This window comes from Drosophila montana, unplaced genomic scaffold, assembly GCF_035044405.1.
Source record: "Drosophila montana isolate Dmon_TW-CO22-7 unplaced genomic scaffold, ASM3504440v1 contig_1687_1, whole genome shotgun sequence".
Lineage (NCBI taxonomy): Eukaryota > Metazoa > Arthropoda > Insecta > Diptera > Drosophilidae > Drosophila > Drosophila montana.
In genome coordinates, this window is record NW_026996616.1 from 838,899 (window position 1) to 855,990 (window position 17,092).

The following is a 17,092-nucleotide window of genomic DNA, read 5'->3' on the forward strand; positions in this document are numbered from 1 at the left end:
CCCTACTATCAATCTGCATTCAAACAATTTAAAAATCGATGGGTTAAAAAAAGTGGTTGACCAATAACCGATTCGATTGTAAAGTCAACCCTTAACGATGATTTTGTGTAATATCTCGGCCAAATACTGTCCGATTTGGGAATATTATACCATTTTGGACTCGTAAGGATCAGTACTATCGATTGGCATCAAAAAAATAAAAATCAAAATTTTGACCAAAATCAACAAAATGGCAAGGGGTTACATCACGTTTTTTCTTAAATTCGGGGTCGGTTCGAAAATCAAAACTTTTTCGACGATTTTTATTGAATATCTCGGGTAAATACTGTCTGATTTTGAAAAGTTATATCTTTTTGAATTCGTAGGGATCCCTACTATCAATCTGCATTCAAACATTTTAAAAATCGATGGGTTAAAAAAAGTGGTTGACCAATAACCGATTCGATTGTAAAGTCAACCCTTAACGATGATTTTGTGTAATATCTCGGCCAAATACTGTCCGATTTGGGAATATTATACCATTTTGGACTCGTAAGGATCAGTACTATCGATTGGCATCAAAAAAATAAAAATCAAAATTTTGACCAAAATCAACAAAATGGCAAGGGGTTACATCACGTTTTTTCTCAAATTCGGGGTCGGTTCGAAAATCAAAACTTTTTTGATGATTTTTATTGAATATCTCGGGTAAATACTGTCTGATTTTGAAAAGTTATACCTTTTTGAATTCGTAGGGATCCCTACTATCAATCTGCATTCAAAAATCGATGGGTTAAAAAAAGTGGTTGACCAATAACCGATTCGATTGTAAAGTCAACCCTTAACGATGATTTTGTGTAATATCTCGGCCAAATACTGTCCGATTTGGGAATATTATACCATTTTGGACTCGTAAGGATCAGTACTATCGATTGGCATCAAAAAAATAAAAATCAAAATTTTGACCAAAATCAACAAAATGGCAAGGGGTTACATCACGTTTTTTCTCAAATTCGGGGTCGGTTCGAAAATCAAAACTTTTTTGATGATTTTTATTGAATATCTCGGGTAAATACTGTCTGATTTTGAAAAGTTATACCTTTTTGAATTCGTAGGGATCCCTACTATCAATCTGCATTCAAAAATCGATGGGTTAAAAAAAGTGGTTGACCAATAACCGATTCGATTGTAAAGTCAACCCTTAACGAAGATTTTGTGTAATATCTCGGCCAAATACTGTCCGATTTGGGAATATTATACCATTTTGGACTCGTAAGGATCAGTACTATCGATTAGAATCAAAAAAATAAAAATCAAAATTTTGACCAAAATCAACAAAATGGCAAGGGGTTACATCACGTTTTTTCTCAAATTCGGGGTCGGTTCGAAAATCAAAACTTTTTTGATGATTTTTATTGAATATCTCGGGTAAATACTGTCAGATTTTGAAAAGTTATTCCTTTTTGAATTCAAAAGAGAGAGAAAAGCAAAAACTAATAAAATATAATATATAAAGTATTATTTGTAAGAAATAGTATTATTTCGTCAAATAGTAGATATGGAGTATTTCTATTTCTAAGTAATATCCTTGAGTTTGTCTTACTACAGGGTATCTCGCAGTCAGGCACATTGTTTGCTGTTGGCTTATTTATTTGTTGTTGCATGGGAAATTGTTTGGTTTTGTGTTGCAAGCGCTGAGATTATAGCTTCAGATTCCGATTTCCCACTTGATATGATACGATGCACTGGCTGGCCCTCTTATTTTTTTATTATTATAATTATTTGTGCCCTCTTCAGAGCCCGTTCGTAACATTATCTTCAAGCACTTAGATGATAGTTGGTGCCCAATTTGACAAGAACAAGAAATTACATTGAAAAACCTCGGTTGATTTCATATGTCGCATTAATAAAAAGCAAATTAATGATTGGAATTGTCGTCAAATTGTGTTTCGGCAATCCGATATAGTTCAAATTCTTACAGCTTTCTCAGAACTCACAACAAGTTATTGTACACTGAGCGAAAAGACAGTGCAGCTTGTATGTGAATGTTATATGTGTATATATATATTATAATAATTACAATTAATTTCTTTTCTTTACACCGAGAAAAAGAAGACCGAATTTAGTCTTTTGATAATTTTCTCCACTGAAATATATTTATATCTATTCACGATTTTGTATTAGGCGCTTTTCTTGTACATTGGGAATTGGGTACTACATTTTTAGAGGAATTGGGAAATGTTTGTTAGATTTAGGAATTTGCAAGCTTAAACTAATATTTGAATTTTGAGAATACAATTTCTGTTCCCTTTGCCTCTCTTCATATTTTTTTCTCCATCTTCTGTGCTCTCTCTCATCCTAATTTTCTTTTTTCGCTTCAAATACCCGCCTCTGTTCTCTTCTTCCTTTTCCCTTTAGACACTGCTTCATTTGCAGTTAGCTGTCACGTGTTGCCAGCTACGCTTAATTTGCTTTTCAAATACTCTATACCATTTGACATGGCTAAGAGTATGGGTATGTTGGCTTACTGCAAGTGTATGTAACAGGTTTCAAGAAGGAACCATACAGCTTATGTTTTCGCGATCAGGCCGAGTCAGCTGAGTCGATCAAGCTCTATTCCTCCAATTCAAAGACCTTAAGAGCTGAAGAGTTCAATGTGGACTATCGTATCCATATTCCAATAGCAGGTTACTTTTTCAAAATCGATAAATATCGATATGCGGCTATATTTGCTAACTATCGATAATCGATAGATATCGATATACGGCTTTATATTGATATGTATCGATTTTAAAAGAGTAACATGTAAATGAAATATGCATATAATAAGTTTTTTAAAGACTCAATGTTGCAGGGTATCCGCTAGTCGTGCTACTCTACTCTGCTTAACTCTCACTTATTTCTGTTGACTTTGCACTTTTGGAAGCTGACTGCTCGCTGCCGGCGACGACGCTCAAACGGAAAGGGAGCGCAGGCGTTGCAGCAACAACAACAACAACAACAGCAGCAACAACAACAGCAGCAACAGTTGCTGCTGCAGCAGCAACATTAACCGGCAACTGGAATCTGATATTTTTGCATGGTCAATTAACTTTTGGAAATTCATTCGCACAAACTGCGACGTCGAACACAAAATTCATGCAAAAAAAAAAAACGAGTAGCTAAGGAACTTTAGACACACCGAAGATTTAATGCCCTAGCGACTTTGCAGATATGTGAGAATTGTGAAGCTCGTAAATGCTGAGCTTGTTAAAAAAATATCTTTTGGAAAACAGAATATTTTGCCAAACAAAAAGTCATTTTGCGACCGACTCTTCCTATGGAGCTACATAATATATAGATGCGATCTTAATAAGATTTATAATATAGTTGTACGATATTGATGAAATTGTTCATATAGAAAAGTAGTATGTATGTTACTGAAATCTATAAATGCCAAGTTTGTTAACGATCTCTCGATAGACAAAAAAGTACCTAGTTTTCGCCCAATCTCTCCTTTATGAACTATATGATATAGTGGTCCGATCCGCCTAGCTCCGACATATTTACTGCCTGGCAGAAGAAAGATTGAATTAGGCAAAACTGAGAGACATGGCTATACCAACTCGACTGTTGAATATGTATATATGTATATACTTTATGGGGTCGGATGTGTTTGCGTCACATTTCATAACAGAATTACAATAGCCTCTGCAAGGGTATAAACAACAAACTGCAACCGTTTGGCTGTTAGCTGGCTCTTGATTGTGGTTGCAGTGGATGCAGTGGATGCATTGGGCATGTTGCGCCTGGCTGGAGCTGTCAGGCTGATGTGCGTCTACATGGCAGTCGAACAAGTCTGGCCTGGCCTGGCCGCAGTCTGCGGCACCTACAGCAATTGCGATTGCAGGTCCATTGTCGCGGCGAGACAATGCCCAGTGGTCAGTCGCTGTCGAGTCCTGTTCTGCCAAAAACCTCGTTAAATGTTTGTGTAAAAAGAAGAAAAACTAAATAAATTTGAAATTCAAATTGCGTTAGCCAGTCGCAGTTGCAGTCGCAGTTGTTGTTGTCGCTGTTGCTGTTGTACAACTTTTGTGTTGACATTTGCAGCCGTGCAACATGCCACGCAGCGAAAACTTGCCCCGCTGCAGTCCTAGCCCCTGCTTTGTCTTGTCAGCGGATGTGTTGATGAATTCATTTGTCAAAGTCGTTTTATGAAGTTGACTTCATTGCAACAAGAAACCATTTGACAGTCTTGCCGGCTATCGATTAACGATAACAATCTATCGATGCGGTAATTAACATATATATTTCTTTTAGTACTGAGACAGCGCATTTTTATATATGTACATATATATACAGTTTTCTTTCGATTTTACAAATTTAAATCTAAATTCGATTAAACTCCAGGACTCTGTTATCGATAACTTTATGTGCAGTCTACTAACCGGATAATCGAACTACAATTTTACATATTTTGTCTACCTAAATATTTATCTATTTTTTCAGTCAGCCTCATTAGATCGATACATATCGATATGTTGTTAAATTTATTTATGTTATCGATTAATTTTACAGTTTATTATGAACCAGCTTTAGCTAGCTTAGTATCGATATTGTATGATATTTGGCCTGAGTTGATCGACATAACATATCGCTGCTTTTTACATTATAATTAGGGCTCATCTTGGGGCTGTTTGTTTGAATAGTTGCTGATATCGCTTTATCGACTCATCGATAAATGGCTCAATTCAAATTCGATAGACCTATTGCGAAACAAGGGCTAGGTATATTTTATATGTGTGCTAAGTAATTTGCTTGGCTGTGAACAACCCCGTGTTCGCCCACGCCACGCACACCCCTCACACACACACACACACACGCACACACACGCACACACACATCAAAATGTCTGTCCGCATGTCAAAGTGTCGCTGATTGACATTTAAATGGAACTGTCAGTGCTGTTGTAGCTTCAGTTGTTCTTGTTGGCCCCGTGATCGTGTTGTTGTGCCCATTGTTAGCAGCGGCAACAACAATGCTTTTTGTGCATATGCATATCAAATTATGTTGTTGTTGTTGTCGTTGTTGTTGTTGTTGCCGCAGCATCTGTTAATTAATCACAAATCTGTGAAATGGAATCACATCGAGCAGCTGCAGCAGCGAGAAACTGACCAAATGCAGCTCCACAGCTAACATACCTGCAAAGAGAAAGAGAGAGAGCGAGAGAGAGAGTGTGTGTGTTAGACTGAGAAGGAAAATAAATATAATTAATATGAGAGGAAAATTGGCGCAAAAGTTCAAGCCCGCAGTGAGAAGCAAACAAAGAAGCTTCATTCAAAATAATCAAAAAATGTAAAAAGAAATACATATACCAAAAAATAAAATCAAATATTGGCAGGCCAAACTACTAAATACCCTTGCAGATGTCTGCGATCACATGTGTGGTATATTCATTTTAACAATAATAACAAACACTTTTTCAATATAGAGCTCTACTTTTGATGATTTTTGCTCATTATTGCTTACTCTGGCATGAATAATATTCAAAAAACCGAAATACAAATATTTAAAGAGACAATTACTGCTGCATTTGAACCAGCAACCTCTCGCTTGCTGGTTCAACGCTCAGACAACGAAGCCTTTTTTGTTTCTCAGGCAAACTTTGACCATCTGGCAGCTATATATACGATATAGTGCTCCGATCCTGCCGATTCAGATATATATACTATCTGCAGTGAAATCATAAAAGTTTAGCTAACATAAGCAGACAGAGAGAGAGAGAGAGAGAGAGAGAGAAGCGAACAGCGCCGGCAGATCAAGAGCATATATTCTCCATGGGTTCGGCGTTGTCTCAGATATCGTGACAAATTAATAATACCCTCTTGTAGGGTATCAGAAACAGTTGGCAGCCTTTCAGCTGCGCTCAGCTCTCGGGGCGAAGGAAATGAAAAGCCGCAGCAGCATCTCGTGATTGGACCTTCGATATCGTTTGAGGGCATCAACAATGGCTATTGGCGGCGGGGGAGGGGAAAGTTCAGGCTGATTGCAAGTAGGTTGGGGGGAGTGCAGGGGGGCGTGGAGGGGAGGGGAGGCTGGCATATTGCAGATGCAGCTAATTTAAATTCAAATTTAAATTGTTTGGCGCTCGGTGTTTTTTTTTTTTGGCAGCAACCTTTGCAGCGCTGCGCAGTTGGCTGGCGTTTTGATAGCCTTTTTGTGGCTAAATAAAGCAGCCGAAAAAAAAAAGCTACACAATGTTTGAACTGAATCTATATACATACAACATTTATCTAGAAGTCTGTAATTAGATTTGGGAATATGTCTTACATTTATAAATATTGATAACCGAAATGGATGGCTCTAGGGAATACCCCTAATTCGACAATATAATACACAGAAATTAAAATCTCGAGAAATTGCTTAAAAAGAAACACGTTTTAAATAAAAATGAAAAAAATTGTATTGAAAATGCATTTTTAAATATTTTATATTCTAGATTAATGCCCTTGGCTGCAAGTCCTTCAACAAAACGAATGATTTGTTCCGATAGTTTTATCGATACACAACGCTGTTATAATCTTATCGATAGCTTTCTGCTGACTAGCTGTGAACTAGCCTCAGAACTTTGACTAGACTAGCCAAGTCACGCTCGGATCTCTACCATATTTCATTCGGTTTGAGCTCTTTCATAGTATTATGCTCGGATCTACTTGATTCGGTTGGTCCACTTTTATAGCATGCCCACCTACTACTATGACTAAAGGGCATAGGCACAAAAAATACTAATTAATTTCCCCTTTCGAAATCTATTTCGATAAGCGTATCATAGTTTTGTTGGAATGTGTGGAGCTATTTAGTTTATTTTAGTTAGCTAAAAGTTAGTTCAAGTTCGCGATAAGATAAAATGGCTTGTAACGTGTGCGCGCCGAATGGGGCGAGGCGCAGGCCAGTTGGCAACACTGGCAAATGTTGCCAACGTTGCCAATGTTGCATGTTGACGGTTGCATGTTGCTGGCGCATTATGGCAACACGTCTGGCTCTCAATGCTCAGATGCACGCCCCGCGATTGCCCGCGCATCAAGCGGCAGGCAGCAGGCGGCAGGCGGCAGTCCCAGCAAGTTACCCTGCTCCAGTCGGGAGTGTCCGACTAGCAGCTACTCTGCACTCGGCCTGACTTGTGCGGGATGTGAATAATAAATTCGGCGCTTTGTGTCCGATCTCCGACAATTCGCGGCTGTGTTTATTTTGTTTGTTAATATGTCTTATCTGTGACATTACTTGATCAATTTTGGGGTGGATGCGAGAAGAGTACAAAGTAAATATATATATATATATATTCTGGATCTGTGATTAAGGGAACTCGGATAATCTGCAAGATATGCTTAAACCTTGTTTTATTTATTCAATTTGTATCGATAGTTATCATATAATATAAGGCTTGCAGCTTATGATTTAAGAGATATGCTTAAGCCTTTTTTTTAATTCAATATTTATCGATATTTATCTTACTCGTATCGTATATTCTTAGAGATATGCTTCAGTCCTTTTCGTTTTAAATCAATATTTATCGATATTTATCTTATTCGTATCGTATATTCTTAGAGATATGCTTCAGTCCTTTTCTAAAATCGATATTTATGTTATATATCGTACATTTTAAAGAGATATGCTTAACACTTTCTTTAAAAATCGATATGTATCGATGTGCAAAAGTATTCCATAATACAAGTCTTTCGATTTCGTTTATATTTAAAAGATATGCTTAAAATCGAAATAGATCGACATTTATCATGTTACAATATATCGTATATTCTTGGAGATATGCCTAATCCTTTTTTTTAGATCGATATGTATCGATATTACGGAAATGTGCAATCTATTTTTATGGATATGCAAAAGTATTCAAATTTGATAGAGATAGAGATAGGCTTAACTTCTACTTCTCGATATATATCGATATTTATCATATTATTAATAATCGTAAATTCCGATATATGCCTTTTTTTCTTAAATCGACATTTATAGATATTACGGAAATGAGTAATATATTGTTATGGATATGCGAAAATATTGCAATTTGCAAATCTATCGTTTTCTCTAGACACATTGACTCGACTAAATATATATATATATATATATATTTGATATGTACTTTATGTGATCGATCAGATCGTTGTAACATACAAATGCACAAAATCGGCATACACTTCTTAAAGCATTTTCAATGGGTACTGCGGCTTGGGAAAAGGCCAACCCAAACGAAGCTCACGCTTCCTCTGGATGGGGCGACTCCCACGCAGCAGCCGCTGCCCACGCGTCGATAGCAATAAAAACAAAAACCAACAACAACCAAAATGAATATATTGTAAATAAATAATATTTATGTATATTTGAGTTAATTGCTTTGCGGCAGATTGGGCGACGCCCACGCACAGCGAGAGGCTGTCAATTAGTGGTGAGAGCTGAGGCGGCGTTCGGGTAATCGCTTATCGTTAATCGTTAAACGTTAATCGTTAATCGTGCGCGCGATATCGATAAACCTTATGGGCGCTGCCCCACCGCTAGACAAACGGCTTGCCGCTCATTAGAGTGCGAACTCGCCGTCGTCGTCATGCATTGCCATTTTTGGTATTTTCTGCCAATTAGCGGCGCAAAGGCTAAAAATGTTAAGTAAAAGCGAAAGAGGCGGGCAAAACGTAACGAAGGAGCAGGCCCAACCAAACGAAAACAAAGCCCAACAACAACAACAGGGACAGTCGACAGACAGACAGACAGACAGACAAACAAACTGGAATTGGAACTGGCCAAGCAACTTGCATTTTTAATGGCACCAGGAATGGTGTACCTGGAACGGGCCCAAAGGCGAGACTCTGTCGATGATGCTTAGTTGAATTTGTCAGAGTGGCCAACAAATTGTGGGCAGACAGCAGCTTGCGCTGCTAGAGATGAGCGCGTGACACGACAATGCTTGCCGCATAGCCCGCGAAAAGTCGCTGGTTCGATGCGCGAATCTCGAACCTAGCCTTTGCTTGGAATTGGACGCTTGGACTCTTTTTATTTGCCAATCGGAAGAGTTTTAATTACATTTACAACATTCTTGGCTTTTTCCAAAATTGTAATTTGGTTCGGTTCACGCATCGGTTTGGCTGCCGGACTCGAACCAGCTCGGTTAAAAAACGGCTATAATTCAATCTTACTTATATCCCAAAATAAAGTCTAAGGTCGTGCGGCTTGTCAAACATAAGATGAAAGGAATTCCGTTCTCGAACCGGTTCGTGTGAACAATGCCCTCCGATTATATTCAATTTCTCAAAATAACCGGTTCAACATTGTTATCTTTGTTATTTGCAGTAAGAAAATATGAACTACTCGAGTGTGACAACAATGACGCGACAGCTAGTCACACACAGTGCAAATATTTATGAAAGAAATTGCATTCATCTTGTGGTTGAATCAAAATTTTGTTCTTATCTAAACTGAGCTGGTGACTTTTACGTAGCCAGAGGTGAATTACACCATGAATCAAGTTTCTTACCAACTAAATTATTATGAGAATATATGCACATTCATTTTCTTTCTTATATTTCATTTCAATAAACAATTTTTGAGTACGGAATTTTCCATAGAAGTGGCCACGATTCATGCCTGGTATGCTGTTCACGCGTTCAGCAAACAAATAGCCAAATGACTCCTTGATCTTGGTGATCGATAACGATATTTTGTATTTTTTTTAAATGTAATACAAAATTATCTAGCTTGAATATTGGCTATACAAAATGAGTAGCAAATTAAATTTGAATTGACTTAAATTCAGTTATCGTTATCGTTATCGTTATCGATCAACTGTGAAAGCAAATCTACGTGTGGCTAAGATTCAATTACAGCCCAGAAATACACTCATGAGGATTTTATACATGCAATATCTAAGCTTCGACTATATTATGATCGATAGCGATATTTTGGATTGGCTAGCTTGATTATTGCATATAAAAAAGAGCAGCCAATTAATTACAAACTAGCCTAAATCCAGTTATCGGTATCGTTATCGTTATCGATCAACTGGGAAGTGAATTCAACTGTGGCCGAGATTCAAGAAAAGACGCAGAAATACCCGATAGTACAATATGCAATATCTAAGCTTTGGCTGCAGATGCATAAAATTTGTGCTATCGATCATTGTTATCGATAACGATATTTCGTACATATGAAATAAGCTAGCTTGTTTATCGCAAAGCAAAACATGTTCAGCTAATAGAATATCAAATGACATACATTCAGTTATCGTTATCGTTATCGTTATCGATCAACTGTGAAAGCAGCTGTACACGTGGCACACCATCACAGCGCGAGTACAATATGCAATATCGAAACTTGCGCTGCGAGTCCAAGTAATCGATAGTTATCGATTAGTTGAAAATGTCACAGCTCATGCCTGCGTCCATCGCTAAGCTCGTTAACGAGCGCGCCCAATCAAATAAAATTTATGCGTCGCTGCCTTAGAGTTGCCCGCCGCCGCACGCCGCCGCCGCCGACGGAGGGAGAGTGACAACTCTGGCAGCGGCCGCGGCCGCGGCCCTACGCCCAAATATGGCCATGCCCCGTTTGGCAGGACTTTTAATGAAGCTTTAAATGTCATTGATGAAATAACTGCGCGTTCGGCTGATCGCCCGCCCGTCGCCGTACTAGCTGCTAATTAAAACTGACCATCTATGGTGAGTGCGGTACCCCTCCCCCACCCCCCCTCCCCCCTCCCACTCCCACTCCTCTCCAACTCGCCCGAGTGACTGCACAATAATTGGACAGATTTTTGCACAGTAGCGAAAGTGACGACAGCCAAGATGCTGTCGCATGTGGAAGCTAAGCAGGGGAATGGTAAAGGGGAGGGGGGAGCAAGGGGGGGGGGGGGACAGCTTGTGTAACTCAATACTTTGGCTAGCTAATTGGCAATTGGGCTATGCTTAATGGATTTTGACGCCGTCCAGCGTCTGCTTCCGGCAAGCCGTCAGGCATTTTCCCAGCGATTAAGCCCGAACAATGTGCGCCCGAATACCCGGGGGAGGAGGGAGGAGACCGGGGGGGAGGGGGTAGGTTAACCCGAAACTGATTTTGGTCAGTTGATCGATTTGTGCACAGCTGGCCGAGCAGCTGGCGTGGATTAGGAACAGTTCCGGGCGGGGGCGTCTACTCGCTGGTGACAAAAAAAAAAAAGACGAGAGAGTAAGGGTTCATTTGGCACACCGAAGATTTAATACCCTAGCAGACATTTGCCTTGCGACTTTGCAGACATGTGAGACATTGCGAAGCTCGTAACAGGAAAATGATCGGAAAACCGAATATTTTGCCATTTTGCGACCGATTCTTTCTATGGAGCTAAAAAATGTATTGTAGTGCGATCTAGATAAGTCTCAAATGCGATCAGCTTCGTTTGAATAGTATATGACAGGGTTGGTCAAGATATCTTGATAAACTGAAAAGTTATCCATTCAAAAACCTTCTTTTCGACCAATCGTTCGTATGTGACCTATATTATATAGTTGTCCGACATTGATACGATTTTTCCTATATGAAAAGAGCATTGTGATATCTATAGATGCCAAGTTTGTTTACGATCTCTCGATATACAAAAAAGTACCTAGTTTTCGTCCAATCTCTCCTTTATGAACTATATGATATAGTGTTCCGATCCGCCTAGCTCCGACATATTTACTGCCAGGCAGAAGAAAGATTGAATTAGGCAAAACTGAGAGACATGGCTATATCGACTCGACTGTTGATGATGACCTGGCATATATATATATACATATCATGACAATATTATAATATACTCTAAAAGCTTACAAAAGAGTCGTCTATGTGAGAGGCACCGACTGGTAGATGCTCTACTAGTGCCCAGTGCCAAGCTGCCTTTGCAAAGGTTCTAGCTGTGCTTGAATAGCTTCGATAATTATAGTCCGATCTTAATGATATTTTCAGGGCTTAAATATGACCTGCAAAAGTGTGTAAATATTGAAGTGCAAAGCTTTGCCTCATCAAATGAGTCAGAAACCTTTTGCACTTTGCTGCTTAAAAAGATCAAGAGTATATATGCTTTAGGGGCTTGCAATTGGAATTCTAATAACTGAAGAGGGTAAACTGTAAATTGAAATTCGAGAATATAAGCTCTGCATTGCGGCAGCACTGAGGCATCTGCAGGCCATCTGGCAACACTCGGCGCGACCTTGGACGCGCCTTGGGGCATGAAATATGCGCGCATAACTCATCAATTTGTTCGCTTCTCGCTTCTCCTCGGGCTAAGCCGCAAATTATGAAAAAGAATGCGATCCTGCACCCGACAACGAGTGCTTCTTCTTGTTGTTGTTTTTGAATAAATATTGATATGGAAATGAAAAAACCAAAAAAAAATAAAGAAGAATAAGCAATGAGCTGATGCTGAGAACGAGCACAAGCAAAAGAGAGAAGCGAACAGACGAAGGTGCAACGCCCAAATAGTTGTCGCACACAACAACAACAACAACAACAAAAACAACAACAACAACGCCCCGAATGATGCCAGGCAACAGCTCGAAAACTGGAAAGAAAAAAAACAAGAAACTATTTTGGACATGACGAAGTTGAAATACTCTAAAAAAAACTTTATCTTTATTATACTTATCTCAATTTAAACTGAGAAAACTTTATCTAAATAAAACTTAACTTATCTTTATTTCAACTTATAAAATAAAGTTTTCAGAAAGTTATTTTTTTAAATTATAATTTAATTATATATCACAAGCATAAGAAACATGATATGATGATAGAAAAAATGATATTACTTTTTAATTGTAAATAATGCCAAGTGCTAAGCGGAATAATTTCAGGGTTATATATGGATATAAGAGTCTGTATAGATATAGATAAGACAGATTGATTGACTGACTGATTGACTGACTGATACAGTCGAAGCCCCAGCAAACATTCTTATAGAAGCTTTCCTCACAGAAGGTGATCAAAGTTCCTATCAAAAACATTGAAAACAACGCAGATATATAAGCCTATAAGACTTATCTCTCCAAACGTCGAACCCACAAAGGAGAGGTCAGCGGTTCAATTGTCAATTTTTGTATATGTTCACTTCAGTGATTATTGGCGAACAAAAAAGCAGCAACAATAAGTTATAAGAACGAAAAAAAAGGAATGTAAAATGTAGAATGTTCAGTTTTAGGCAGATTCCAATAGATATGTGCGAATGCACAAAATGCTGGCAATTCCGGCGGCTTTTCAGTTCTTGTCAAATACGGAAACGATTTTAAGTTATTTATAATAAGAATATTGCAATATTTATTCTACGAGTTAACCCGATTTGACGCGAATCAACGAGCACAGGTAAAAAGTGAAGACCTGTATTATCCACAATCTAAAGCAAAGTCGAAAAGCAGACTAAAGTTAAAGTATGTTAAAGATATTTATCTTGTTGGTGACAAACAAATTGATAAAGTGCACTGAACCCGGTTCGTTTAAATCTACACAAACATATTCTCATATATAATTCTTCCTCTTCCCGATATCTGTAAATCGATAAATATTGATATTGAAAATGAAACCTTGTGAGAGAGTGTATAAGATGAGTCGGGCAATGATGTGACTAAATTTGAATAACCTACACGCGGGCCTATACAATAGGAAAGAAAGACCGGGAATGGGACATGGGACATGGGACATGAGAATGTGGAGTGGGCATTGGGATTAGGACAATGATTGTGTAGGATAGGCGAGACTAGAGTATCATGGTGACGGGAGGTAGAGAGCGAAGTGTTTGAATTTATGAAGTTGGCGGAATGTATCTGTATCTCTAGATCGCTAGCTGTGCGTGTGTGCGAGTGTGCGAGTATGCGAGTGTGCGTGCGATAAGCAAAAGGTGGGAAACAAACAAGGAGCTCAAGAGCTCAAGAGAGAAGCGCGAAGGCAAATGCCATAAAGGAAGAGACAAAACGGAAAAGGGCGTGACAGCAGTGACAAAGGAAGGCGTGGCAAGGGGGGGGGAATCTAAAAGCAGGGTATATATGCCGCGTCAGATATCGGTTATGAGTTGACAGAGCAAACGCACATAAAAGCGCGTACATAAACATGGCCAAGATAAAAGGCCGCACGATACGACACGACACCAAAATGTTAACGAGGTGAGAAATTAAAGTTGTCGGCAGGCAGCTGGGCGTGGCAGCTGCAACCGGAACAGTGTGTGTTTCGGAGTTTCCCCCCCCCCCCCCCCCCTACGACTGCATTTTCGCGGCTGGCTCAAGGCTAAAAGGCGCATCGAAGCACGGCAAAACGGCTAAAAGCGCAAAAACCGTTAGCACCAAACAACTGGCCGCAGCTCAGTTTCTATTTGTACTTTCACATTTAGACGCTGTGCCCGATATACCCTGTACGTCTAAGAGTGGGCTATATGCGCAGCCAGCAAGCTAGAGACATTAACGTATCTCGCTTTTATCGATATTTCCTGCCTTTTACTTGAAATCGATAAATATCGATTGGGCAACAAGCAGGGTAGCAAGGTAGAGTCATCAAATTTGAGATGTCAGCTCTCTTATGGCATACACATATACAACATATTTCACATTTTAGATACCTAGTCCCATTTCCCCCTAAACTTAAATCGATAAATATCGATTGGGCAACAAGCGTTCTTTAGGCATATCTCGAGAACTTTAGAAGGTAGAGTCATCAAATTTGGGATGTGAGCTCTCGTATGGCACACACATATACAACATATTTCACATTTGAGATAGCTATTCCCATTCCCCCCAATGAAATCGATAAGTATCGAACAAGCGTTTTTTAGGCATATCTCTAGAACTATAGAAGGTAGAGTCATCAAATTTGAGATGTCAGCTCTCTTATGGCATACACATATACAACATATTTCACATTTTAGATACCTAATCCCATTCCCCCTAAACTTAAATCGATAAGTATCGATTGGGCAACAAGCGTTCTTTAGGCATATCTCGAGAACTTAAGAAGGTAGAGTCATCAAATTTGGTATGTGAGCTCTCGTATGGCATATACATACGCAACATATTTCACATTTTGAATACCTAATCACATTCCCCTCAAAACTAGGCAGAGAAATAGATCAAATTATCAGCATGGAGTATACACTGGAGTGCACTGACTGCTGCGTCTGGGCTACTGGGTATCTGCTAGTCGGGCGCTATTTATTACTGTTGTTGTTGTTGTTGTCGTTGTCGTTGTTGTCAACAACAACTGACGCATTTCAGTTCAAGTGCAGCTGCAGATTCGCGCGAGGCCAAAGACGACAATCAAGTGGCAGTCTGGTCAGCATCATCCATCTTCAGCTCCGTTCCCCTTCCCCGTCTCCGTCTCCATCTCCATCTCCAGCTCCAGCTCCATTTTCAGCTTCATCTTCAGCTCAACCATCTCTTCATCTGCCATAAGTAAAATGTTTGCGCAACTCGCTCCACAATCGCCGCAAAACAAAGTGAAAGACAACACATGAGTTGCGGCTGCGGCTGCGGCTGCGGCTGCGGCTGCCAAGTCAAGTCAAGTGCCAAACAAATTGAAATTGCGGCACGCAAAAACATCAACCGAAAGCTGTCCACTTCAGTCCACCATGTAGCCCAGCACAGGGCCAGCGTACCGTCGTCCACTTTGCCTAGAGATGGCTGCCACACAAAAACACGAGCTAAACAAAAATGCGGAGTCAAGTAATTTAGCCCGACCCAAAAAAAAAACGACACCTAACACTTTTCCCTTAATATTAATATTTAATTTTATTTCATCTAACTTTATTTCCTTAGCTAAGGTCTTCGACTAAAGCTCAAGCATTGCATTCGCACACACTCGATTTCGGATTCGAACCAGCAACTTCACCATTCAGTTCAGTCATTTAGAAAGCTAATCTGCCGTGGAATCCATTTAGCTGCATTATTTAAAACCAAGAGCCTGATAAGTTGTGTGTTCGGGCTTAAGAATAATTTTATTTTATTCTCGTATATATATTTGTTCGTGTTGCTCGTGCGTGCTCGTGTCACGTGATCGCCACAGAGTCCAGTTAAATCGACTGATCATGCAGCATGCTGCATGCTGCATCATCATCAGCGTTCATTAGCGTGAGCGAACCACATCGTGATCTGTGCGATCTGTGTGATCTGTGTGATCTGTGCTCGTCCACAAGATCTGCGAGATCTTCGAGAACTGCTGCGGCAGATCGCCAGCTGTGGCATCAATTGCCGCTGTTGCTGCCGCCCTTTGTTGCAGTTGCAGTTGCAGCAATATGCTCATGAATGCATCTATTCATGACTCGCAGCCGAAGCAGCAGCAGCACCAGCATCCGCATTGCACTGTCCACTATGACGCCTTTTCCTCTCCAACTCCAGCTCCATCTCCAGCTCCAGCTGAACGTCGCGGGTCACCAAATTCCCCCTCGGCCAAGCTATCGCTACGCTAATTTCCAGTCTCAATTATGACAACGTTGCAAAAAAAAAAAAAAACAAATGAAGACCAGTCAGTAGCTGGCTTGACTAGCAGATACCCTGTACAACAACAAGAGAATCGCTCTCGGTCCAAAAAAAAAGCTAGTTTCTTTTTCAAGAGATATATATCTTAGTTGTGCAAAAGTCTACAGCCCAAGTTTCGTTTAATTAGCTCTAATCAAAATCGATATTTATCGATATTTATCGATATTATGGAGCTATGGCAAAAGAAAGACAGTTTGACAGTCTGTGTCTGATCCTTAGCTCTTTCCAGACAGGCGAAAGGCAATTTCTCGAATCTCTTTATGCCCTGTAGTATATAGTATGAATATCATATATATATATATATTTGAAGATCACAGATAAGCAGCTGCTTCTCTCGGATCTGAGCCCTTATCACATATCTGCCAGACTGGAGCTCAACCCAAGCTGACTTCAGATATTTGATGTGCGGCAATTTAATTAAGCCAATCTTATTCTTATTAAAAACTTTATTATTGACGAGCTTGACAGGCATTCTTATATTTTTTTGAACTCCAGAAATTCACTTTGCAACAGTTTGTTAAACATTCAAAAAAGTTAAATATAGCTAAGTTTAGCATTATTTATCAAACACTCGACTATTTCAGATTCGAAGTTAAGTTTTTAATTTCTTTCGT

The 17,092-nt window shown here is 39.4% G+C and overlaps 1 protein-coding gene across 1 annotated transcript in view; it reads right to left on the minus strand.

Moving 5' to 3' along the window:
- The window catches only part of mew (multiple edematous wings), an 88,811-nt gene that overhangs the window by 48,230 nt on the left and 23,489 nt on the right, over positions 1-17,092 (minus strand). The gene's annotated exons all lie outside the window — the stretch shown is intronic.